A 26,228-nucleotide genomic window follows, 5' to 3' on the forward strand; every position below is an offset into this window, starting at 1 on the left:
TCTGTTGTCATTGCAACCCCTCTTCTCTTCTGTACCCCATACCTTTGTTTCAAAGAAAATAAAAAATTTAAATTGAAAAAAAAAAAGTTATTCCCAAAAAACGAAGAAGTTAGACCAGTTAGACCAGTTAAATTTATATTCATTATTCAAGTTTTCTATTTGTGAGGTTAAAAGGTTACAGTTTAGTACTTGTGTTTTTTGCATATTGATTTTATAGTTAGATAATCTACTATATTCTTCTATACATTGTAATGTAGATGGTATAGAAGATTCAGGGTTTGTTAAAGTCATAATTATATCATCAGCGAACAAAGTTATTTTTTGTTCTTGATCTCCTAAGACCACCCCAGTCTTACTAAGAATATAGGGACATTGTTACTTCTTTTAAAGGACCCTCAATCCCAAACGCGGAGAGCAGGGCCGGACTGGCCCACCGGGATACCGGGAAATTTCCCGGTGGGCCGTCGGCACCTGGAGCCAAGCAGACAGCTGTCTGTGCTGGCGGCCACATGGGGAGCTCTGATGGCGACTGCAGGGGGAGCTCTGATGTCAGCCGCAGGGGCAGCTTGCTGTGCTTGCTCTGCTCCCCCACCCTCGCGTGCTACTTAATGAGACCGGTGCCGGAATATGACATCATATTCCGGCCCCGGTCTCATTAAGCTGTGCGCTGGGGAGCACAGCCAGCCCCCCCTGTGGATGACATCAGAGCTCCCCTGCGGCTGCCATCAGTGGTCCCCATGTGGCCGCCAGCACAGACAGCTGTCTACACACAGGTAGCAATTATGTGTGTCAGTGTGAGTGTATGTGTGTGTGTCTGTGTCATGGTGTGTGTGTCTGTCATGGTGTGTGTGTGTGTGTGTATCTGTATGTGTCATGTAATGTGTGTCTGTGTCATGGAGTGTGTGTATCTGTGTCATGTAATGTGTGTCTGTCTGTGTCATGTAATGTGTGTCTGTGTCATGGAGTGTGTGTCTGCTTGTGTAATGTAATGTGTGTCTGTCTGTGTCACGATGTGTGTGTGTCTGTGTCAAGGTCTGTCTGTGTCATGTTGTGTGTGTTAAGGTGTGTGCGTGTCTGTCAACGTGTGTGTGTGTGTCTGTCATGGTATGTGTGTGTCATGGTGTGTGTGTCTGTCTGTGTCATGGTGTGTCTGTGTCATGTGTGTGTTTATTTCTGTCATGGTGTGTGTGTGTTTCTGCCTGTGTCATGGTATGTGTGTGTCTGTCATGGTATGTGTATGTCTGTCAAGGTGTGTGTGTGTCATGGTGTATGTGTGTGTGTCATGGCGTATGTGTGTGTCTGTGTGTGCTTTTAAAAATAGTGTTTTTACTCACCTTTTTTTTCCTTAACGTCATGCTGGTCTTCCCTCGACTGGCCGTGCCTCTGTGGCTGAGATCAATAAGCTTGATGATCACAGCCAATCCGCACTGACACAGGAAGCACCTCTAGTGACCGTCTGAGTGTCTGTCACTAGAGGTGTCACTAGGAAGCAATGTAAACACTGCCTTTTCTCAGACAAGTCATTGTTTACATTGAAAAGCCTGCAGGGACAGGCTATAGACTCCAGAAACACTACATTAAGCGGTGTTCGGTGATTTAATGGCACTACTAATGGCATGGCTGTGATTTGCCAGTGCAGCATGTGACCCAGCCTCTATAAATAAGCTGGAGTCACATAGCGCCGCACGTCACATGAGCTCTTATTAGTGTAGAAGAGGATGCTGCAGCTGTGAGAGACAGATTAGAAAATAATTCTGGTGTTGAATCTGCAAACTATAGCAATTATTTTTGTGGGTGCTATACTACATTGTTGTACCCTGCCCTTAGCCCAGTGCCACAGAGAGTGTAGTGCACTTGCAACTGCATGTGTGCCAGGCACATTACTTTAATCCTGTTCTGGTAGCTCACTGAACAACATCTAGGCATTTTTAAATACTGCTATTTTTTGGTGCTAAATAGTACATTTGCGTACTGCATTTCTTGCAGTCTAATAAAACCCTTAAATACCACTGTTACATTGTTGGTTTAAAAAAACACACTTTTTTGTGCTAAATAGTACATTTGCGGCCTGCAGTGCACTTAATATCTGAGAGTCAAATAGAACCATCAACTACTGTGGTTACAGCGCAGTTTTAAAAATTCAAATTTTTTTGGGTGCTAAAAATTAAATTTGGGGCGTGCACTTCATATCTGAGAGTCAAATAGAACCGTCAAATACTGTGGTTACAGCGCAGTTTGACCAATTCAAATTTTTTGGGTGCTAAAAAGTAAATTTGGGGCATGCACTTCATATCTGAGAGTCAAATAGAACCGTCAAATACTGTGGTTACAGCGCAGTTTGACCAATTCAAATTTTTTGGGTGCAAAAAAGTAAATTTGGCGTCTGCACTTCATATCTGAGAGTCAAATAGAACCGTAAAATACTGTGGCTACAGCGCAGTTTAAAAAATGCGAACTTTTTGGGTGCTAAAAAGTAAATTTGGGCCGTGCACTTCATATCTGACAGTCAAATATATCCGTCAAATACTGTGGTTACAGTGCAGCTTTAAAAATTCTAATTTTTTGGGTGCTAAAAAGTAAATTTTGGGCGTGCACTTCATATCTGAGAGTCAAATAGAACTGTCAAATACTGTGGTTACAGCGCAGTTAGAACAATTCAAATGTTTTGGGTGCTAAAAAGTAAATTTGGGGTGTGTACTTTATATCTGAGAGTCAAATAGAACTGTCAAATACTGTGGTTGCAGTGCAGTTTTAAAAATCCAATTTTTTTTGGGTGCTAAATAGTACATTTGCGGCCTGCGGTGCACTTCATATCTGAGAGTCAAATAGAACCATCAAATACTGTGGTTACATCACACTCTGAAAAATTCAAATTTTTCTGGTGCTAAATAGTATATTTGGGGGGTGCACTTCATATTGTGCCAAACAATCTACCTGTGCATGGCTTGTGTGATACAATAAGTCTATTTCTTAAAAATGCAATAACCCACAGAAGATGGGCCAGAATTTTTTGGGGCAAATGGAATTTTGATTCGAATTTACTACTAAAGCGGAGCGGCCGTCCCTTAGCGGTCGTCGGCATGTACTAGCTCTAGAATTCCCACAGTTATCCAAGTAACAGATGGAGTGATCAAAGGAACCATAACTGATTTAATGACTTATAATGAGCCAGTTTCTGTGTAATGGCTGTGCGTGCTTTTGACGTTCTCACCCTGCTGCTGCTCGCCTGTCTGCGCTGCAGCATAACTTTGGCCTTCCCGCTCACCGCCTCATGAGACTTTGCGAGCAGCAGCAGGCGATAGTGGAGTTTGAGCTGCAGCACGCACGGGTTAGTCGCTCTGCGGAACAGAGTTTTCTGTTTTTATATGTCCCAATATTTTGGGGGCTACCCCAATAAAAATAAAAATAAATAAATAAAACAGTGTTGGCTACCTCCTCTTCCTCCTCCACCACCGCTTCCACCTACACTGCCATGGAGTATACCCAGATATATCAGAGCTGCTGCAGAAAGTGTAGGCCGTCTGCGCTGCAGCATAACTTTGGCCTTCCCGCTCACCGCCTCATATGTGTACTCATTCCAATTACAGGGCCTCGAAAGAGTTGTGTAGTGTTATTTATCATCACTACCTCCCCGCATCGGGAGTGGGTAATTTGCGTGCCTGCTGCCTTCCTTGCATGTGGTAGCCGTTTCTCAGGCTCACTCTCTGGAATCGAACCCTGATTCCCCATTACCCGTGGTCACCATAGTAGGCGCGGAAAATAGCATCGAAAGTTGATAGGGCAGACATCCGAATGCGTTGTCGCTGTCACGGGGACGTGCGATCGGCACAAGGTTATCACAGACAAGCGCAGCCACCTGTCCACAGCCAACGTGGACAAGCTCATCTTTATTAAAATGAACCAGGTATGGCTCCCACCAGACTTGTCTGTAACTGGTCTGTGCAGAATAAACATTTATACCGGCCTCACCCAGCCATTGTTATACTCAAGTGCACTTATTCTTTTTTTCCTTTTTTTTATATGTCCAAATATTTTGGGGGCTACCCCAATTAAAAAATAAATAAAAAACAGTGTTGGCTACCTCCTCCTCCTCTACCGCCGCTGCTTCCACCTACAGCGCCACAGTGTATACCCAGATATATCAGAGCTGCTGCAGAAAGTGTGGGCCGTCTGTGCGCGCTTTTGGCATTCTCACCCTGCTGCTGCTCGCCTGTCTGCGCTGCAGCGTAACTTCGGCTTTCCCCCTCACCGCCTCATATGCGACGTGCCCACAAGGTGGAACTCCACCTTGCACATGCTGGAGAGACTGTGCGAGCAGCAGCAGGTGATAGTGGAGTTTCAGCTGCAGCACGCACGGGTCAGTCGCTCTTCGGAACAGCACCACTTCACCACCAATGAGTGGGCCTGCATGCGAGATCTGTGTGCCATTTTGCACTGTTTTGAGTACTTCACCAACATGGCCAGTGCCGATGACACTGTTCTTAGCCTTACTATCCCGCTTCTATGTCTCCTTGAAAAAACGCTTTAGGTAATGATGGAAGAGGATGTGGCACAGGAGGAAGAGGAGGAGGAAGAGGCATCATTTCCATGGTTATCAGGCCAGTCATTCACAAGTGGCTTGGAAGGTGGGTTCCTGCACCAGCATAGGCCAGGTACACAATTGTCCAGCCAAGGCACAGTTCTGGAGGATGAGGAGGAGGAAGATGAGGAGGAGGAGGAACCGTGTTCACAGCAGGGAGGCACCCAACGTAGACATCACTGGAGCGTGGCTGGGGGGATACGGGGGACACAGACGATACACCTCCCACAGAGGACAGCTTGTCCTTGCCTCTGGGCAGCCTGGCACACATGAGCGACTACATGCTGCAATGCCTGCGCAATGACTGCCGAGTTGCCCACATTCTAACTTGTGTTGATTACTGGGTGGCCACCGTGCTCGATCCCTGTTACAAGGACAACGTGCCGTCCTTAATTCCCTTACTGGTGCGTGATCGGAAGATGCTCGACTACAAGCGCACGCTTGTAGACGCGCTGCTGAGGGCCTTCCCAACTGACACTGGGGGCCCAGTGGAAGCACAAGGCGAAGGCAGAGGAGGAGGAGGCGGAGGAGGAGAAAGAGGTCGCCAACGCAGCTGGGGCACTGCCAGCACCTCAGAAGACAGGATTAGCATGGCCGAAATGCGAAAAAGCTTTGTCAGCACCCCACAACAACCAGCACCACCAGTTGGAACATCTTAGCAGGAGGCAACATTTCAGCAACATGGTGGAACAGTACGTGTGCACACATGTGCACACTAGAGATGTCGCGAACATACAATTTTCCGTTCGCGAACGGCGAACGCAAATTTCCACAAATGTTCGCGAACGGGCGAACCGGGCGAACCGCCATAGACTTCAATGGGCAGGCAAATTTTAAAACCCACAGGGACTCTTTCTGGCCACAATAGTGATGGAAAAGTTGTTTCAAGGGGACTAACACCTGGACTGTGGCATGCCGGAGGGGGATCCATGGCAAAACTCCCATGGAAAATTACATAGTTGATGCAGAGTCTGGTTTTAATCCATAGAGGGCATAAATCACCTAACATTCCTAAATTGTTTGGAATAACGTGCTTTAAAACATCAGGTATGATGTTGTATGGATCAGGTAGTGTAAGGGTTACGCCCGCTTCACAGTGACAGACCAAACTCCCCGTTTAACCCACCGCAAACACCGCAAACTGTTGTCAGAGGCAGACACACCAAAAAAAATGCCACACTGCTGAACTCTGCAATGACAGCATTCTGGTGGTGGCAACAGCATGCGTTGATTGGTGTGCTGTCTGGATGACCCCGGGTGCCAATGCATGCTGTATGACTGTGCCAATAGCTCCTTGCAACGACCTCCCCCTGCTTCCAACTCGTCTCCTCCTCCTCCTCTCTGTCTCCCCATCTGAACTTTCCCCCTGTTCTTCTTCTCTTCTAGTGGGCACCCACGTGACATCCACGGACGCATCGTCATCATCAACCGCTTCACTTGTATCTGACAACTCAGCAAAGGAAGCAGCAGCGGGTAAAACATCATCATCATCACACCTTACGTCCATGTGTGTAATGCTGCCTGACTGAGACATATCCCTGTTATCTACATCCTCTGGCAATAATGGTTGCGCATCACTCATTTCTTCCAACTGATGTGTAAATAACTCCTGACAGATCAAGTGAAGCCGCTGTGGTGCTAGTGTTGGTGGTGGCGGCAGGCGGGCGAGTTGTAACTTGAGAGGTGCCCGAAGCTAAGCTGGAGGAGGATGGTGCATCAAGGTTCCGAGCGGAAGCTGTAGAAGATTGGGTGTCCTGTGTTAGCCAGTCAACTACGTCCTCAGAACTTTTCGAGTTCAGGGTACGTGGCCTCTGAACACTGGGCATTATTCTAGGGCCAAAGGGAATCACAGTACCACGACCACGACGGCCGCTGCAGGGTGGCCTGCCTCTGCCTGTCATTTTTTTTTCGATTAGTGGTACTATGCGTGCAAGCTACTGTGACAACAGATATGAGTGGCACTGTGCACTGGCAGAAGTTGGCAGAGTAGACGCTGTAGGCCTGACACACACGCGTGCAGACAACTAACTGCTATTCAATCTATTACAGTCAATATTTTTTTTTAAATGTACACTACTGTTACACCAGATATGAGTTGCACTGGTGTGTCACAGTGCCCTGGCAGGCCCTGAAACACACACGTGTGAAGGAAACTGACTGCTATTATATTACAGTCAAAAAAGTTTTTTGTTTTTTTTAAATGCAAGCTATTGTGACACCAGATATGAGTGGTGGCACTGGGCAAGTGGGCACAGTATACGCTGTGAGCCTGACACACACGCTGGCAGGCAGGCAACTGCAATTAGATTACACAGGAAAAAAAAAAGCAGACTGATGTTCTAGCCCTAAAAAGGTCTTTTTGGGGTGCTGTCCTTACAGCAGAGATCAGATGAGTCAATCAGGACTGTAGTAGACACTAAATACACTAGCCTAGCTATTGATTTCCCTATTAAATCAGCAGCAGCTACACTGTCCCTCCTCTCACTAAGAATGCAGCTTCCGGGGGGCGGGGCCTAGCTGTCATGGAGGAAAGACGCACTTCGTGTGAGCTCCCTCAATATCTCACTTTAAGCAGCTATCAACAAGTGAATTTCACCCCAGAAGGGGATGACCCAGCAATGTTGCTCCTTCCTGACCGACCCGACATGCTTAATAGCGGTCAGCAACTCGACAGAGTTTTACTTACCTCCGCGTGGCAAGTGTGGCCTGGTGCTCACCGGGCGGGAGAGGCGGCCGATCTCACGATCCTGGGATGCCCAGGAGCAGCTACTTCCCGGCAGGAGCTCCATTAACCCCCCTCGGACTGGTGGGGGTTATCCTGGTCCACCCCTGAGAGGCTGTCTGGACTCTATAATCAATTTTGGAAGCAAATAACAAGCCGGAAGCCCCAACAAGCTCCACCACAGCCCCAACAAGCTCCACCACAGCTAAGCAAAGCAGTCCCCATTAAAATCCACCAACGCAAAAGGCGTCGAAGATGGGACCATAGGCACAAACAGAAATGCAGAGCCTGCCCCACGTCAAGCACTCGCCTCCACCTTAAGCCACCACAATCCCGCACCGGACGTAAAGCACCACCGGGACAGATCCGACCACCCGACAAAACAAGCTTCCACCACCTCAAGCCGCGAACCCGGCACTCAGCCAGAGACTTGCCTTTGTTGTTCCAGGTATCAGGGACTCCCAGGGTCTGCACCTGGCGCCCAGAAGGGATTGGATGAGCACAAGCAGAAAACAGCAGCCTGCCAAGCATGTCCCACTATAGCTGATCCTCCACACCATGCCTTTGATCACATGAACTGCTCTCTGCACATTAACTAATCGTAAATAGTGATGTACCGAACTGTTCGCCGGCGAATAGTTCCCGGCGAACATAGCGTGTTCGCGTTCGCCTCGGCGGGCGAACACATGCGCGGTTTGATCTGCCCCCTATTTGTCATCATTGAGCAAACTTTGACCCTGTGCCTCACGGTTAGCAGACACATTCCAGCAAATTAGCAGCAGACCCTCCCTTCCAGACCCTCCCACCTCCCTCCCAGCATCCATTTTAGATTCATTCTGAAGCTGCATTCTTAGTGAGAGGAGGGAAAGTGTAGCTGCTGCTCATTAGATAGGGAAATTGATAGCTAGGCTAGGGTATTCAGTGTTCACTACAGTCCTGAAGGACTCATCTGATCTCTGCTGTAACAACAGCACCCCAAAAAGTCCTTTTTAGGGCTAGAACATCAGTCTGCTTTTTTTTCTAATTGCAGTTGCTTGCCTGCCAGCTTCTGTGTCAGGCTCACAGAGGATATTGTGCACACTTGCCCAGTGCCACCACTCATATCTGGTATCACAATAGCTTAAGCTTGCATTTAAAAACAAAAAATGTTTTTTCACTGTAATAGATTGAAGAGCAGTTAGTTGTCTGCCAGCTTCTGTGTCAGGCTCACAGTGGATACTGTGCCCACTTGCCCAGTGCCACAACTCATATCTGGTGTGACTATAGCGTGCCTTTAAAAACAAAAAAAGTTTTTCCACTGTAATAGATTGAATAGCAGTTAGTTGTCTACCAGCTTCTGTGTCAGGCTCACAGTGGATACCAACATCAGTGAAATTGCATGTGATTAATTTTGCCTATGGCCATACCAGTCTGAAAATGTCAGATCTCAGAAGCCATCCAGACTCGGGCCTGGTTAGTACTTGTATGGGAAACCAACTAGGAACCTCAGGTGCCATAAGTTTTTTTTTTTGCATTATGATGTCATAATCAGATCACTTTTTTCCCTATCCAGAAGCGTCTTGTCTTTTGTCGCAACCAGTGTTTGATATTCTACCAACATCAGTGAAATTGCATTCGATTAATTTTGTCTATGGCAGTACCAGTCTGAAAATGCCTGATCTCGTCAGAAGCCACCCAGACTCGGGCCTGGTTAGTACTTGTATGGGAGACCAACTAGGAACCTCAGGAGCCATAAGCTTTTGTTTATTTCTTTTTTGCATTATGATGTCATAATCAGATCACTTTTTTCCCTATCCAGAAGCGTCTTGTCTTTTGTCGCAACCAGTGACAGTGAAATTGCATTCGATTAATTTTGCCTATGGCCATACCAGTCTGAAAATGCCTGATATTGTCAGATCTTAGAAGCCATCCAGATTCGGGCCTGTTTAGTACTTGTATGGGAGACCAACTAGGAACCTCAGGTGCCGTAAGCTTTTGTTTATTTCTTTTTTGCATTATGATGTCATAATCAGATCACTTTTTTCCCTATCCAGAAGCGTCTTGTCTTTTGTCGCAACCAGTGTTTGATATTCTACCAACATCAGTGAAATTGCATTCGATTAATTTTGCCTATGGCCATACCAGTCTGAAAATGCCTGATCTCGTCAGATCTCATAAGCAATCCAGACTTGCGCCTGGTTAGTACTTGTATGGGAGACCAACTAGGAACCTCAGATGCCATAAGCTTTTGTTTATTTCTTTTTTGCATTATGATGTCATAATCAGATCACTTTTTTCCCTATCCAGAAGTGTATTGTCTTTTCTCGGAACCAGTGTTTGATATTCTACCAACATCAGTGAAATTGCATTCAGTTAATTTTGCCTATGGCCATGCCAGTCTGAAAATGCCTGAACTCGTCAGATCTCCGAAGCCATCCAGACTCGGGCCTGGTTAGTACTTGTATGGTAGACCAACTATGAACCTTAGGTGCCACAAGCTTTTGTTTATTTCTTTTTTGCATTATGATGTCATAATCAGATCACTTTTTCCCTATCCAGAAGCGCCTTGTCTTTTGTCGCAACCAGTGTTTGATATTCTACCAACATCAGTGAAATTGCATTGGATTAATTTTGCCTATGGCCATACCAGTCTGAAACTGCTTGATTTCGTCAGATTTCAGAAGCCATCCAGACTGGGGCCTGTTTAGTACTTGTATGGGAGACCAACTAGGAAACTCAGGTGCCATAAGCTTTTGTTTTTTTCTTTTTTGCTTTTTGATGTCATAATCAGATCACTTTTTTCCCTATCCAGAAGCGTCTTGTCTTTTGTCGCAACCAGTGTTTGATATTCTACCAACATCAGTGAAATTGCATTCAACTAATTTTGCCTATGGCCATACCAGTCTGAAAATGCCTGATCTTGTCAGATCTCAGAAGCCATCCAGACTTGTGCCTGGTTAGTACTTGTATGGGAGACCAACTAGGAACCTCAGGTGCCATAAGCTTTTGTTTATTTCTTTTTTGCATTATGATGTCATAATCAGATTGTGGTGGAATCTCGGTAAAAATAAATTTAGTAGGCCGAGATTACCACGTGGCATGTGTACGTGCATATGCTGACGTATCGATCAGTTGGTTGCACGAGGCAAGATACGATCAGTAGTGTACGGAGCATGTGCAAGAATACAGGATATAGTATTCCCCTCCTCCATTGTGCTGGACAAGCCATGCGGTCAAGCAGGAAGTTAATTCTTATTTGTATTGATTGGTTAAGAGAATGTGCGGGTGGAGCTTAATATGGGAGAAGTTATGTGCCTATATAAGGAGCCTGCACTATTGTCCGGGTCTCAGAACTTGCTGTATTTTGGTGACATTAGTCCCTCTGAGTCCCGATCGGTGATCCAATAAAGAATCTCTTCCTTCCTGAAGAAACCTGTGTCCATCTCTCTGTGCTTGGCTTCCGTCAGTTTCTCCGGTATCATTTGGTGCATTGGCCGGGAAGCTCATCGTTCAACGGTAGCTGAGAGGCAGAGGCGTGAGACGGTCTATCTTTGCCCACGTTCTCTATGGCTGCACCCCTGAACTTCTACGTGGACCTCCCTTCGTCTCGGCGCCACTGGTCTGTTGTCCAGGAGATCATCGGCCTCTACGTAAGAAGTGCTGGGGTGTCCCCGTCGATGAGTGTGAACTCAGGTTCAGGAACGAGGAGGTAAGACAACTGCTGTTTTAGACGGCAGACCCACTAGGGGTATACCGATTGTGCGGTAGGCCCAAAAGGGGTTTAAATCTGTGTATGGAATCTGCCCCCTCTGTCGGAGGGAAGGAGCGAAGGCGCACCGCTCAATCGAACGCTCTTTAGTAAGACCGTTTGATTTGGTTTGGAGTCAGGCGGGGTTCTGTGTAAATAGCCCTAGCCGGACACCGGTGTCTTGTCTAGACTAGCGTTCTAGGGTGTATATTTTGTTCGCTAGGTCGGAGGGACCGCGAGACTAAGCGGCGTCTGTGTAAATTCGGTTCGCTAGATCTCAACCTATCTTGGCTAAGTGGGAAGGCGTGTAAATTTGGAACCCACTAGATTTTTGATAGAGTAAATAGACTAAGAGGGTTCTGTGTAAATTCTGCCCTCTAGTTCGTTATATGTGGTGCTTGGGCAGTGTGGCTAACCAAAACGGGTGTACATAGTCTTAGGTAGTCCATCAAGGTACTGGCCAATAGTTTAGTTGGGATTGTATATGTGTGAAAGATTGTTAGTAAAGTGTATATCTTGTTAGATAGCGCGAGCTCAGCCATCTAGCGAGAGTGTTAATAGTGTGTTGCTGTATCATAGTGCACGGTACCATAACCCTGTATATTTACTGACACTGTATATAAGTACTAATAATTGTCGTCTATTGCATGTTTAACACCATAACCACTAATAATTGTATTGTGACCTTAAATTGTGCTTTGACCTATGCTAACCGTACTGTAACCGCTATTTGTAAAAGACGATGTTACTGGGGTGTGTTATAGACGGGTAATTCGTATATAGAGAATTATAGCGTGGGTGACTGTATAGTTTCGCCAAAGGGCATAATATTGATTATTTAGTGACTGGTGTAACAGCTGTGTGTGTATGGGAATTCCCTGAGTGTTTATTGTGTTATTGTGTACGTTTCACTTGGTAACCGTACCACGTGGTGCTGTTGCCAGAGGAAACAGTGTGACTGTTGAATAGAACGCGTGCATAGTATTCGTTGTCAACGACGTTCCATTGATAAGTATGGGCGCGTCGGAGTCAACGATTTTGGATCCCTTAGGTTGTATGGTAAAGCATTTTAAAAAGGGATTTAAAACATGTGATTTTGGGGTTAAAATGTCTCCTGTACGTTTGGTCACTTTGTGCACTAGGGAGTGGCCTATTTTGGTTACGGCATGGCCGCCACGTGGTAGTTTGGATCCAACCCTGATACAGCGTGTACACGTGGCTGTGTCAGGTAGGCCTGAACTTTACGGACAGTTTCCATATATTGATTGTTGGAGACAGGCCGTAAACGACTCGCCAAAATGGATTCAGATATGCCACGAGGAGCAATGTCGCCTCATGGTGGCCAGGACTTGTTTGTCCACTAGGACTATGGTTAGGCCCATTTTGGACACGCCCCCTGAGTCCGAGATCCCTTTGCCGCCCCCTTACTTCCCCACAGGAAGAGGTGACGCGAGTGCAGGAAGTTCTATACCCCTCCCCTCATTGCCCTCATCCACTTCCACTTCCTCCTCCAGTACAGAATCCACCCCCCCTCGTATTAAACCTCCCCTTCCGGAACCAGAACCAACCCCCGTTAGATCTGAATATCCTGATTTGGCGCCACTTCAAACTTCCGGTCAAGCTTCTTCTAGCTCGGCTGGGAGTATTCTATTTACTAGCTTTTCCCAAAATCAAGCTCCCACATCCTCATGCCCTATTACCCCCCGACTGGAACCCATAACTGACGCCCCTTCACGTAGCCCTATACTAACCAGACAACTGACCGGTACCCAACAACTCAAACATTATCAGATGCCTCTTCGTCTGAATCCTGGGTCAGCCTATCTCGATGCCGCAGGTCAAATGGCACATGCTGACCCAGTCTTCGTATATGTCCAGTTCACGACTACCGATCTGTTGAATTGGAAGACCCACAATTCCTCGTTCACTGAGAAACCACAAGCTATGACCGATCTGTTCACCTCGATAGTTCAGACACATAATCCGACATGGACTGATTGCCAGCAGTTATTAATGACATTGTTTAATAATGAGGAAAGGACAAGGATTAACCAAGCGGCCATTAAAGCGCTAGAGGATAGAGCCCGTGCTTTAAATCAAGCCAATCCGGCAGAATGGGCCGCAACACATTACCCTAATACCGATCCCGATTGGAATGTTAATGGCGCAGATATGGTTCAACTCAAAGCCTATAGAGACGCTATAATTGCTGGCATGAAAGCCGGAGGGAAGAAAGCTATTAATATGTCGAAGACAGTTGAGGTGATTCAGAAAAGTGATGAAGCGCCCAGTGTCTTTTATGACCGATTATTGGAGGCATACCGCTTGTATACCCCCTTTAATCCGGAAGACGCTGATAATTCCCGAATGGTAAACTCCGCCTTTGTCAGCCAAGCCTTACGGAGATATTAAGCGCAAGCTACAAAAGTTAGAAGGGTTTGCAGGAATGTCTATCACCCAACTAATGGAGGTAGCAAATAAAGTATACATGAACAGGGAAACAGAGACAAAGAAAGAGGAAGAGCGCAAGATGCGTAAAAAGGCTGATATGCTAGCGGTAGCGATCGCAGGCGTAGATAGACGGGGCCCAGATAGAGGCGATAGTAGATGGAATAGGGAGCCTTTGAGTAGGAATCAGTGCGCGTATTGCAAGGAAGAAGGGCATTGGAGAAACGAGTGTCCGCAAAGAGAGCAGTACGAGAGAGACCTACCCAGGGCAGGTTACGGAAACTTTAGAGGCAGAGCGAGAGGTAGAGGAGGCCCCGGAGGGAGCAATGGTAATAGAGGAAGTAATGGGAACAGAGGAAGTGTAAGGGAAGATAGGTACTATCCAGCAGCGCAAAAGTCCCGCGATAGAGAAGGTAGGGACTTTGTGGGATTGGCTGACACGGTCATGGAGGACTATTGATACCGACCGGGCTCCATCCCCCTTGGTCGAGCGGAGCCTATGGTCGATGTATCAATATGGGGAAAAAGGAGTGCGTTCATGATCGACACTGGTGCTGAACATTCGGTGGTGACTGACCTAGTTGCTCCTCCATCTGGAAGAACTATTACTGTAATAGGAGCAACTGGAAGAAGTGCTGCAAAACCGGTTCTTAAAAGTCGACTCTGTACATTGGGAGGCCACGTAGTAAAACATCAATTCCTTTACATGCCTGAATGTCCAGTCCAATTGCTGGGACGTGATATGCTATCCAAGTTACAAGCGCAGATTACGTTCCTACCAAATGGAACAACATCCTTAAAGTTTAATGGACCTTCAGGTATTATGACATTATCCGTACCAAAGGAAGAAGAGTGGCGACTTTATACAGCGTTGACTATCCAAAACCCTAGGAGTGATGAATCCTTATTCAACATACCAGGAGTTTGGGCAGAGAACAACCCACCAGGACTGGCCCGCAATATTCCACCTATTAAAATCGAACTAAAACTTGGGGTTTATCCAGTGAGCCTACGGCAATATCACATCCCGCAGAAGGCTAAGAAGAACATCCAATCTTATCTGGATAAGTTCATACGGTATGGTATCCTAAAATTCTGTACTTCCCCCTGGAACACCCCATTGCTGCCTGTTCAAAAGCCCGGTACAGATGAGTATCGACCTGTGCAGGACTTGAGAGCAGTCAATGATGCGGTTGTTAGTATACATCCAGTTGTACCCAATCCATATAACCTGCTTGCTTTAATTCCGGGCGGGGCTACTTACTTTACAGTCCTAGACCTCAAAGATGCCTTCTTTTGCCTCCGAATTGCCGCAGAAAGCCAATGTATCTTTGCTTTCCAATGGGAAAACGCTGTGACGGGCTCAAAACGCCAAATGACCTGGACAAGACTGCCCCAAGGGTTTAAAAATTCACCTACCCTATTTGGTTCAGCTCTAAGTCAAGATCTACTGGATTTCGAGTCCATCCCAGGAGAGTGTGTATTGTTACAATATGTAGATGACTTGTTGATAGCAGCAGTTACAAAGGAAATATGTCAGCAAGCAACGCACGATCTACTACACATTCTCTGGAAGGCAGGATACAAGGTGTCTAGAAAGAAGGCTCAGTTGTGTTTGCCAACTGTCAAATATCTGGGATTCCATATCTCTGAAGGTCAAAGAATTATGGGGCCAGAGAGAAAAGAAGCTGTGTGCCAAATACCGATACCCAAGAATAGAAGACAAGTGCGAGAATTCTTGGGGGCAGCAGGCTTCTGTAGGATATGGATTCCCAGCTACGCGATACTGGCAAAACCTCTGTATGCAGCTATCAAAGGTACAGAGCACGACCCCTTCTTATGGACTCAAGAACAGCAAACGGCATTTGAAGATGTGAAGAAGGCTTTGATGAGTGCCCCAGCATTAGGTCTACCTGATCACACACGACCATTCTACCTGTATGTACATGAGCAAAGAAGAATGGCTGTGGGAGTATTGACACAGTACTTGGGATCATGGCAAAGACCTGTTGCCTACATGTCTAAGCAACTGGATGCAGTGGCCAGCGGACTTCCACCTTGTCTAAGAGCCGTAGCTGCAGCCGCCCTGCTAGTAGCTGAAGCCGATAAACTCACTCTGGGTCAAGAACTTTATGTACGAGTCCCACATGCAGTACAGACGTTGCTGGATTACAAAGGAAATCATTGGTTTAGTAACAGCCGTATGACCAAGTATCAAGCAATGTTGTGTGAAAACCCAAGAGTGCATTTAGAGACTGTAAATACCTTAAATCCAGCTACCCTTTTGCCACAACCTACTGAAAGTCAACATGATTGTTTTGAAGTAATGGATGAAGTATTTTCAAGTAGACCAGATCTTCGTGATTTTCCCATCCAGAACCCCGATGTTCAATATTACACCGACGGCAGTAGTTATGTGAAAGAAGGGATCCGCTATGCAGGATATGCAGTAACAACGATAGACAAGGTGATAGAAGCTCGGCCACTGGCAAAAGGAACATCAGCACAAAAGGCAGAATTGATAGCACTGACACGAGCGTTACAATTGGCTGAAGGTTTAAGAGTGAACATCTACACGGACTCCAAGTATGCGTTTTTAACCACTCATGCCCACGGAGCTTTGTATAAAGAAAGAGGACTATTGAGGGGGCGTGGTCTGACCGCCAACGAAGATGGCCGCATAGAGCGAGTGCTCCGCACCCCGGCGCTCAAAACCGCACTGTAACCTGCTTCCAACCCGACCGAGGGCGCGTGCACCCTGCCCCGAGTACCCCGACATCCCCACCGGACAAGGGGACCGGATGTCCAAACGGAGACCGGTCACAAAGAGCGCGAGAGAAGCCCTGTCAGTGGCGGACATGCTGTCTGCACAGAGGCCAACAGCACGTGGGGCGCCTGCGGCCTCGAGCCCTAGCTCCACGGACCCCATAGACCGGCCCGGAATGGGTAATCCCCCCACAGAGGCAACCTCCAGTGCCATATTGCAATCTTTGGCCGAGGTAAAGGGCTACTTAGCCGAAGAAATTAAAAGAACAGCGGCTGAAGTAAAGGCCGAAATCGCTGTGATAGGCGCCCGCACCAGCCAGGTGGAGGAAAAACTTGAAGCAGTGGTGGTGGCCCACAACACGGCGGCAACCCTCACGAATAAGCTCCTCACGCGTATGACCGAATTAGAGCTGGAATTGGAAGATGTTTCAAACAGATCACGGCGGAATAATTTGCGTATCCGAGGTCTGCCGGAATCCATCGTAGAAGCAGACCTCGAAAAAACCCTGATGGACAGTTTCAAACAAACCCTGCCTGATATTCCAGACCATCTTTGGGCAGTGGATCGTGTGCACAGAGCCCTCAGGGTCAGGGGTCCAAAGAATAGCCCGCCAAGAGATGTAATAATGCGGCTGCATTATTATAAGACCAAGGAGGCCATACTGCGTCACAGCAGAGCACAGGCCTACATGCCAGAAGGACACCCCATCGAGATATACCAGGACATTGCACCTGCCACCCTCCTCCGGAGAAAAGCTTGGAAGCCTGTCACAGACCTGCTGAGGTCCAGTGGAATCCGATTTGCGTGGGGATACCCTTTTAAGATTCTCGTTTTTAATGGCCCGAAACCAACCGTCCTCCTACCGTCGATGAACATTCCCGCCTTTTTTGCAGATTTGGGCATTGAGCCTCCGCCGGACTTTCAGGTACCGCCAGTCGCTATGGACACTCTCGCCCTGATTGAAGACCCGGTGGAGACACGCTGAACAAGGAGAACCCTACCGGGAGAAGCCGGTGCCTGCCCGGGACCGGGCGCGGGGACCGCACGCAAGTTACCAGCTCTCTATCAACCACTGTTCTTTACCTGATAGACTGCTTAGCTCAGAAAGCCATAATACCATATCACATGCAAAGTTTTTTATATGTATAACTGAGGCTAAATTCATTAACCTTGGGTTGCACACTCTGATTTTAGAGCAGCTAACGTGATGTACGGGGTCTGGGGTGGGGGGGAGGGGGGACTCTGGGGGGATGAAGCGCTTCACTGCAGGGTAACGGGCTGTATTTCTCCATTGATGGCGGCGGCAGAAAAATAGGCCGCATGTGCATGTGGAAAGTTGAGGGGGGTGGGAAGAACGAAGAAAGGGGGGTTGGGGGCCTTGAATAGACGACCGTACGTCGTGGGGTGCACCCATGCCGACACCTGGTTGGGGCCGGGGTAACCCTTTCCCTCCGGGGTGAGCTAAAGTAGATTGCCCTGTCAAATGTCGGTGCGCTGATGGTGTCGGCGCTAGCTTGAAATTTGCATGCACAACTCTGTTGCAGGGAAGCTATTATGAGTCAATTACTACACCATCTCAGGGGGGAAGATTAGGCCGTTATAGGGACCCCGTTAGCGTGTCCCATCTGTTTAACAAGCCAGGCTATCGTTCTTAGCAATGTGACAAGGCCCACTCTTCTTGGGCACCCATCCCCATAGCAACGGCCCTGAGGTAATCTTGTATTTTTGGCCTATACACACACATGTTTAACCGCTGTAGGTCTCCGTGATGGCCCTGGTGGAGAAGCGCCACTCCGGTGCTAGTGTCTGCGGACTGGGGACGTAATACTGCATGGCCATCACGGATTACCTTCTGAAAGCTCTCAGCCCACCGGGTGGGGGTGGCTGCATTGGATGTCGCGTGGTCGCAACGTTAATGCGACGCCAAATACGGTTGGTATACCTTGGTGCAGTAGTTTATTAAGATACTCGTGCACATTTATTTTGGCTTAAATATTGCGTGCTGTATGGCCCGCTGACCCACAACAGTTCCCTCTTAGAGCTTCCCTGAAGCAATTAGCGACAGGCCGACGCACCCAACCCTGTCCCGAGCCCAAACCGGGCGCCATCCCATGCCGCTGATCAAGTGGAGATGATCCAAGCCCATGGCCCTCTGCGGTACCCAAGCCTGGGGGTCCTCTGCCACCCCGCCGTGGATGCGTTTTAGGATCCGCTGTTGTGGGTCCCAGGAAGGGCTATGAGAACTCCCTGATATGATATGAAAGCAGTGACTACACTCTACAAGCAGTAAGGGTCAGGTGTTGTGCCCCCCTCCCCAGCCCAGTGCGCCCTAAGGGATCGGGATCTGTGAAGCCCTCTCACTTGAGCGATGCCGGGGTGCTCTGCGGCTGAGTTTCCCCCCCGCCAGAGGTGATTCCCTCGGTGCGGTGGATGCCCACCCCCAGAACTCCCGGCGAGCTGTAAGACCAGGACGACTCACAGTACTGAAAAGACCTAATTACTTGTACCAGTTTACCATTGTACAATTTACTGTTACGTTTTATTTTCTGTTTTTCTATTTTTAAGTAAATTTGTGTATATATTTGTTGATTGATCTTAACTCTCTTTTCTCTCTTCTCAAGGGGAACCGAGACCTCTCATTGCCCAATCACACTCTTCCCCCCCCCTCCTTTTCTCCTCTGCACCTACGCCCGGAAACAACCTAAGGGGCCTGCTGCCGGGGGCCGCAGACCTTCCCGACACACCCTTCTCACACAGGTAAACGCACCGCGTCGGACAGATAGGGTACGCTGACACCTCAACACCACCATGGAACTAAAACTCACCTCACTTAATGTCAATGGGCTTAACAGCCCTAACAAACGGAGACTTCTCTTCCGAGAACTTAGAAGGCAGAAAGCAGAGGTAGCCTTTATACAGGAAACACACCTACCGCGCACAGCTAAGACACAATTAACCAACCACCTATTTACCAGATCATTTACCTCCAGGGCACTATGTAAGAGGAACGGTGTTGACATACTTATACACAAAAAATGCCCGTTACACATTACCAGGGTGCAGAGTGACACGGAGGGCCGGTACGTGGTCCTGACGGGTACGCTTCATGCAAACACGTATCACCTGATTAATGTCTACGCCCCTAACACCCCGAGCAAAGAATTTTGGTCCACCCTAGAATCATTGATTCAACAGCTTCCCAGAGGGATCTTAATCTTAGGAGGGGACCTTAATGCAACGCCGTGCCCGGCCTCAGATCGTGGAGGGGGGCGTCACCTTCCTAGGTCACAGAATAGAGGGGGACAGGACAGACTTTTACACACCTTCATGAACCAAACAGGTCTACTGGATCCCTGGAGGATCCAGCACCCGAGCGAGCGGGATTATACATTCTATTCCGCAGTCCACGCCACCTACTCCAGAATAGACCTCTTCCTAGTCAACCAGCTAGCCATGTCAACTGTCAAGACCTCGGAGATCAACCTGATATCCTGGTCCGATCATGCGGATATCGCACTCACCCTCACGATACCAGGCCCACGCGCCCCGTGGAAGTGGAGATTGAACGCCTCCCTACTTAAAAACCCCCAGACACGGGAAGCCATACAACAGGAAATAACTCGTTACTTCCTGGAAAACTGCTCCCCCGAGATATCACCCACGACAGTATGGGCGGCCCATAAACCGGTGATTAGGGGAATCTTGATTAAAACGGCCACAATCCTAAAGAAAGAAAAATCCAAACAGTTTTTAGTCCTCCAAAAATTACTAAGAAAAACCGAAATGCAAAACAAACAACAAGCGACCTCCCGCACAGCTAGGGAACTGACCGATATCAGGAGACAAATTAGGGAACTAATGCTGGACGAAGTGAGCAGGGACATGATCCACACGAAACGTATGTTTTACGAAAAATCAAATAAAATGGACACATTACTAGCAAGAGCTCTTAGACCCAAACGGACCGCCGCCACCATCACGTCCATTAAAGATGCGCAAGGCCAAGTCCTTAACAGTCCCACTGATATTAATCGGGAATTCACAAAGTTTTTCACGCAGATTTACAATCACTCTCCAACACTCACACCTGACAACGACACATACATGGCACAAATCAACGACTTCCTACAGAGCGCCAATTTACCGAGCCTCTCGGCAGAAGCCACAGCCCACTTAGGGGAGCCCATAGAAACCGCTGAAATCAGCAGGGCCATAGCGGACCTCAAAGGGGGTAAAGCCCCGGGTCCGGATGGCTTTGACGGTTCCTATTACAAGACTTTCAAAGACCAACTGCTACCTCACATGAAAGCGATGTACAAAACCTGGACCGACGGAGACTCACCTAACGCTGACTTGTCCACAGCTGACATAGCACTCCTCCCCAAACCGGACAGAGATAACACAAATGTAGCAAATTACCGCCCCATATCCCTTATCAACTTCGACTTGAAAGTGTATGCAAAGATCCTTGCCATCAGACTTAATTCGATACTACCTAGACTTGTGCACGCTGACCAGGTGGGGTTCGTCCCGACCAGACAGCTCTACGAAAACACAAGACGTGCAGTAGACCTAATGTGGTGGGCAAATAAAACACAAACGCCTTCTCTGATCCTCTCTCTGGATGCAGAGAAGGCCTTTGACAGGATCCAATGGCCATATATGTTCGCAGTATTAGAAAAGATGCAGCTGCCTCCCATGTTTGTGAGGGCCACTCAAGCGCTCTACGCGGTCCCAAGAGCCCAAATCTCACTTCCTGGCACATACCCCCGGCCTTTCAACCTCAAAAATGGTACCCGTCAGGGATGCCCCCTCTCCCCCCTCCTGTTCATTCTGGCGCTTGAACCCTTACTGTGCATGATCAGAGCGGAGGGGGGAATTGGAGGCATCAAAGTCGCGACTGAGGAGTTCAAAATATCGGCTTACGCGGACGACGTGTTGCTCACCATTACAGACCCCACAAAGTCAATCCTGCATGTTCTCCGCATCTTACGCGCGTACCAGCTGGTGTCTGGTTATAAAGTAAATATAGAAAAGTCGGTTGGCATGCCCCTGGGCCTCTCTGAGGACGAGGTCCGTTGGCTACGACATGCGACTGATCTGAAAATCAGTACACAAGCTATCAAATACCTGGGAGTCAAACTCACGCCAAACTATTCTGATTTATATGCCGAAAACCATCACCGGTTGTTAACCACCCTACGACAGGACCTAGACAGGTGGCAGGAAAAACCTATCTCGTGGCTGGGTAGATTACACACTATTAAGATGAATCTCATGCCGCGTCTATTGTTCCTTTTTCAGGCGTTGCCGGTAGCAGTATCCAAAAATAATTTACAAGCGCTCCAAACAGCGATAGATAATTTTGTCTGGGCAGGGAAAAGGCATCGAGTGGCACGACATACAATGTACACACCTAAGAGCAACGGAGGCCTAGGCCTTCCGAACCTCCATCGATATTACCTCTCAGCTCACCTAGCGCAAATAATTGAATGGCACTCGCCCCCGGATAGACATAGATGGGTCGACTTAGAAACGCTCCTTATGAGAACCGACCTACCGCAATTTTGGATATGGGTGCCCAAAGCAGACCGCCCTGACCTGCACACTACCTGCCCGTCCATCCTAAACTCTATAAGAGTCTGGAATGCCACGGCACATAAATACGCACTTACCTACCCTATATCACCCCTGACTCCATATCTCCGAAACAAAGCGTTCCCACCGGGAATGTCCCCTAGGGACTTTCGGGGCCTGGAGGACACGGGTGTACAACGCTACTGCCATATGTACCAGGCAAATACTTTCCGCACATTTGAAAACTTGAAAACCTTGGCCCCACTCGCCTCAAAAGATTACTTCCGGTATATCCAGCTCAGGGACTTCGCCAAAACACCCACAGTAGCAAAGGCGGCTAGACTTAAGCCCACATTTTTTGAAACACTCTGTATGGCGGAGGGACCACGTGCCGGCCTCATCACACGCCTCTATGTCCAGTTAAGCGCACCTACCAAAGACACCCAGGTACCCTCTTACATACTGCAATGGGAAGCGGATCTTCAGCAGACACTAGAGGGGGGGGAGTGGCAGGACATCTGGGAAGCCGCAGCCAAATCCTCAATATGTGTTGTACATCAAGAACAGTGTTACAAGACACTCATGAGGTGGTACACAACCCCAGTAAAGCTGCACCGTATGGGCAAGACCCCCACGGATGTGTGCTGGAGAGGCTGCGGGGACAAGGGGACCTATTTGCACATGTGGTGGACTTGTCCGAAACTAACCAGTTACTGGGAGGAAGTGGCCAGACTCCTTACAAACATACTCAAAAAACCAATTAGACCAGATCCCTGGACATTTCTCATAGCCAAACCAATAGACACATTAACCAACAAAGAACAAAAGCTCCTAAACAAAATAAATTTAGCAGCCAGGAGGGCCTTAGCACTAACGTGGCTCCATACGGATACTCCGCACATGGACAAAGTAATACAGAACATTAAAGAGGCTTGCCTCATGGACAAGCTGACGGCCCAGGTACGCGACACGTACCCACACTTCCTCAAAACATGGGAACCCTGGGTGGAATACAGGGACTCACTAAGAACAACATAAACGCGCGGACACCCTGTCTGCCCTCCCCCCTCACCCCCCCCCCCCCCGGCGGCAGTGCCCACAACTCCCCTAGCTGGGCGCTTCTATGCATATATCCCTAGCAGTGGGCTTCCTACAGCTAGAACAAAGCCCGCACTCCTATTTTGTCACTTGCCTGGGGAGCTTGGGTATACCCCCCCCCCCCCCGGTAGTCTACAAAGCCCGAGAGGGCGTCCTCCCCCTCCCCACAAAGCCACCAAAATTGGTGATGGACGTCTCTCCCCCTCTTTCTCTTTCTTTTCCACTCTCAGTGGACCTCTTCCCCCTCTACACTATTAAACCTACTTTCTCTACATAACGCTGACCAACAGTTGTGTAATGAGCACTTGTATTCTTCGTTGTCAATTGTTTCTCTAAAAAAGAAAAATTCCTTGACGGACAGTGATGAAGTTGCGATGGAAGTTGAACAGGCAGTGTCCCAGGTTGCCTAGTCTATAACACTGTACAAATGCATGACATGTAATTCGGCTTTTGCACAAGCCACAATGTTGATGATTTGTCACTATGTCTGCCAAGATGGAAAAATAAAGAATTAAAAAAAAAAAAAAAAGAAAGAGGACTATTGAATTCAGAAGGCAAAGAAATCAAGTACGCAGCTGAAATCCTACAACTATTGGAAGCAGTGTGGGAGCCGAAAGAAGTCGGTATTATACATTGCCGAGCGCATCTGAGAGGAGATGGTGATGTAACCAAAGGAAATCGGATGGCAGATAGTGCAGCTAAGCGTGCCGCTGAATCGGGAAGACAAGAGTATGTGGAGCATATAGCTGCTCTTATACCAACTCCACTGTCTCAATGGACTCCAGTTTATACAGCTCAAGAAGAGGAGTGGTTAAAGACTGAACCTGGAAAGTATTTGGAGAACAGTCAACCCCGTACAATTTGGTTGACTCTCAGGAATGGAGATCCTCAGGGGACCCTAATTAATAAGACGGTATTAGAATCCGTACATTCTTCGGGTGTTCTGCTATTTGATGCGTGTAAGGCGATATCAAGGGGTAGAAAGCCGTGGAATGTATGTGGGGATCTTAGAAGGGAGAGGACGTATGGGTCTAACGATAAATATATTTGTCCCAGTAGTAAAAATAAGTATGTGAGCCCTAGATGCCCAAATAGAGATTATAACTTTTGCCCATATTGGTCTTGTGTGGGGTGGGCAACTTGGGGACAGACAGTAGACAAGAACATGATTGTGACTAAGTTGCCTACCAGTCCATATTGTAAGTCTATGGAATGCAATCCAGTCCATATACTTATAAATAACCCCGACAAGTTCTTAGATAAATATGGTAATTTATTTGGGTTTCAAATATATGGGACGGGTTTAGATCCTGGGACAGTATTGTTTATAGGGATAGAGACTGATACGGTATCCTCCCAGACTCATCAAGTATACCATTCTTTTTATGAAGAGATGAGCATAGATAATAAGATCCCCCATAATGCTAAAAACCTGTTTATTGATTTAGCTGAAAGTATTGCCGGTAGTCTTAATGTTACCAACTGCTATGTGTGTGGAGGTACTAACATGGGAGACCAATGGCCTTGGGAAGCAAAGGAGGTAATGTCCGGTTCTGAGGCAGTTGACCAATTAATATCTACACAAGCCGATTATCATATGAGTGTTAGAGGTAAATCTGAGTGGAGATTAAAGACCTCCATCATAGGTTATGTTTGCATAGCAAGGAAAGGAATGATGTATAATACTTCTGTAGGAGAATTAACTTGTCTAGGGCAAAAAGTTTATGATGATGATACAAAGAATACAACTTGGTGGTCGGCTTCAAATGTCTCAGAACCATCTAACCCGTTTGCTAGATACGCCAATTTAAAGGATGTATGGTTTGATTTATCCATCACATCTAACTGGAGAGCCCCAGCAAATTTGTACTGGATCTGTGGTAAGAAAGCCTATTCGGAGTTGCCACAGGACTGGGAAGGGGCATGTGTGTTGGGTATGCTCAAACCATCCTTCTTCTTGTTACCTATTGAAACAGGTGAGACTTTAGGTGTTAAAGTGTATGATGTGAATCATAGGAAGAAAAGAGGACCCATAGAGATGGGCACCTGGGAAGATAATGAATGGCCTCCCCAGCGTATTATAGATTACTATGGGCCAGCCACGTGGGCAGAGGATGGTACCTTTGGTTATAGAACCCCAATTTATATGCTCAACCGTATTATAAGATTACAGGCAGTGGTTGAGATCATTACTAACGAGACATCACAAGCGCTCAATCTTCTAGCGAAGCACAATACCAGGATGAGGACAGCAGTATACCAAAATAGATTAGCCTTGGATTACCTTTTGGCAGTAGAGGGAGGTGTATGTGGGAAGTTTAACCTGAGCAATTGCTGTCTTCAAATAGATGACGAAGGGCAAGCAATAGCTGAGTTTACTAGCCATATGGTTAAACTAGCGCATGTGCCTACACAGGTATGGAAAGGGTATAATCCAAGTAGTTGGTTTGGTAGCTGGTATGAGTGGTTTGGAGGGCTTAAGGCAGTGGTAGGTGGAGTCCTACTAATTTTAATGTTGTGTCTACTCCTGCCGTGTTTTATACCCTTAGTAGTTAGGTCTGTGCAAAGCCTGATAGAAAATATAGCAGAGAGGAAGGCTGCTGCACAGATAATGGCAATTTATAAATATAAGGCTCTAGATCAGGGAGAACCAATGCAGGAAGATGAGTGTTGAAGATTCACATCATAAGATAAGTCTGGTCTGGTTCAAGGTAACTTGCGGTGTATGCAAACCAAGGTTAAGTGATGCCTCAAGTAATTGTGAAATATCAAGAGGCATCAAAGGGGGGAATGTGGTGGAATCTCGGTAAAAATAAATTTAGTAGGCCGAGATTACCACGCGGCATGTGTACGTGCATATGCTGACGTATCGATCAGTTGGTTGCACGAGGCAAGATACGATCAGTAGTGTACGGAGCATGTGCAAGAATACAGGATATAGTATTCCCCTCCTCCATTGTGCTGGACAAGCCATGCGGTCAAGCAGGAAGTTAATTCTTATTTGTATTGATTGGTTAAGAGAATGTGCGGGTGGAGCTTAATATGGGAGGAGTTATGTGCCTATATAAGGAGCCTGCACTATTGTCCGGGGCTCAGAACTTGCTGTATTTTGGTGACATTAGTCCCTCTGAGTCCCGATCGGTGATCCAATAAAGAATCTCTTCCTTCCTGAAGAAACCTGTGTCCATCTCTCTGTGCTTGGCTTCCGTCAGTTTCTCCGGTATCAAGATCACTTTTTTCCCTATCCAGAAGCGTCTTTTCTTTTGTCGCAACAAGTGTTTGATATTCTACCAACATCAGTGAAATTGCA

At 47.4% G+C, this 26,228-nt stretch overlaps 3 pseudogenes; all 3 read left to right on the forward strand.

Moving 5' to 3' along the window:
* Positions 1 to 9,408: 9,408 nt before the first annotated feature.
* On the forward strand, positions 9,409 to 9,527 carry LOC134580187 (5S ribosomal RNA; annotated as a pseudogene).
* Positions 9,528 to 9,913: 386 nt separating this feature from the next.
* On the forward strand, positions 9,914 to 10,032 carry LOC134580026 (5S ribosomal RNA; annotated as a pseudogene).
* A 134-nt stretch (positions 10,033 to 10,166) lies between these two features.
* LOC134579860 (5S ribosomal RNA) lies at positions 10,167 to 10,285 on the forward strand (annotated as a pseudogene).
* Positions 10,286 to 26,228: the final 15,943 nt, after the last annotated feature.

The sequence above is a fragment of the Pelobates fuscus genome, chromosome 12, assembly GCF_036172605.1.
Source record: "Pelobates fuscus isolate aPelFus1 chromosome 12, aPelFus1.pri, whole genome shotgun sequence".
Lineage (NCBI taxonomy): Eukaryota > Metazoa > Chordata > Amphibia > Anura > Pelobatidae > Pelobates > Pelobates fuscus.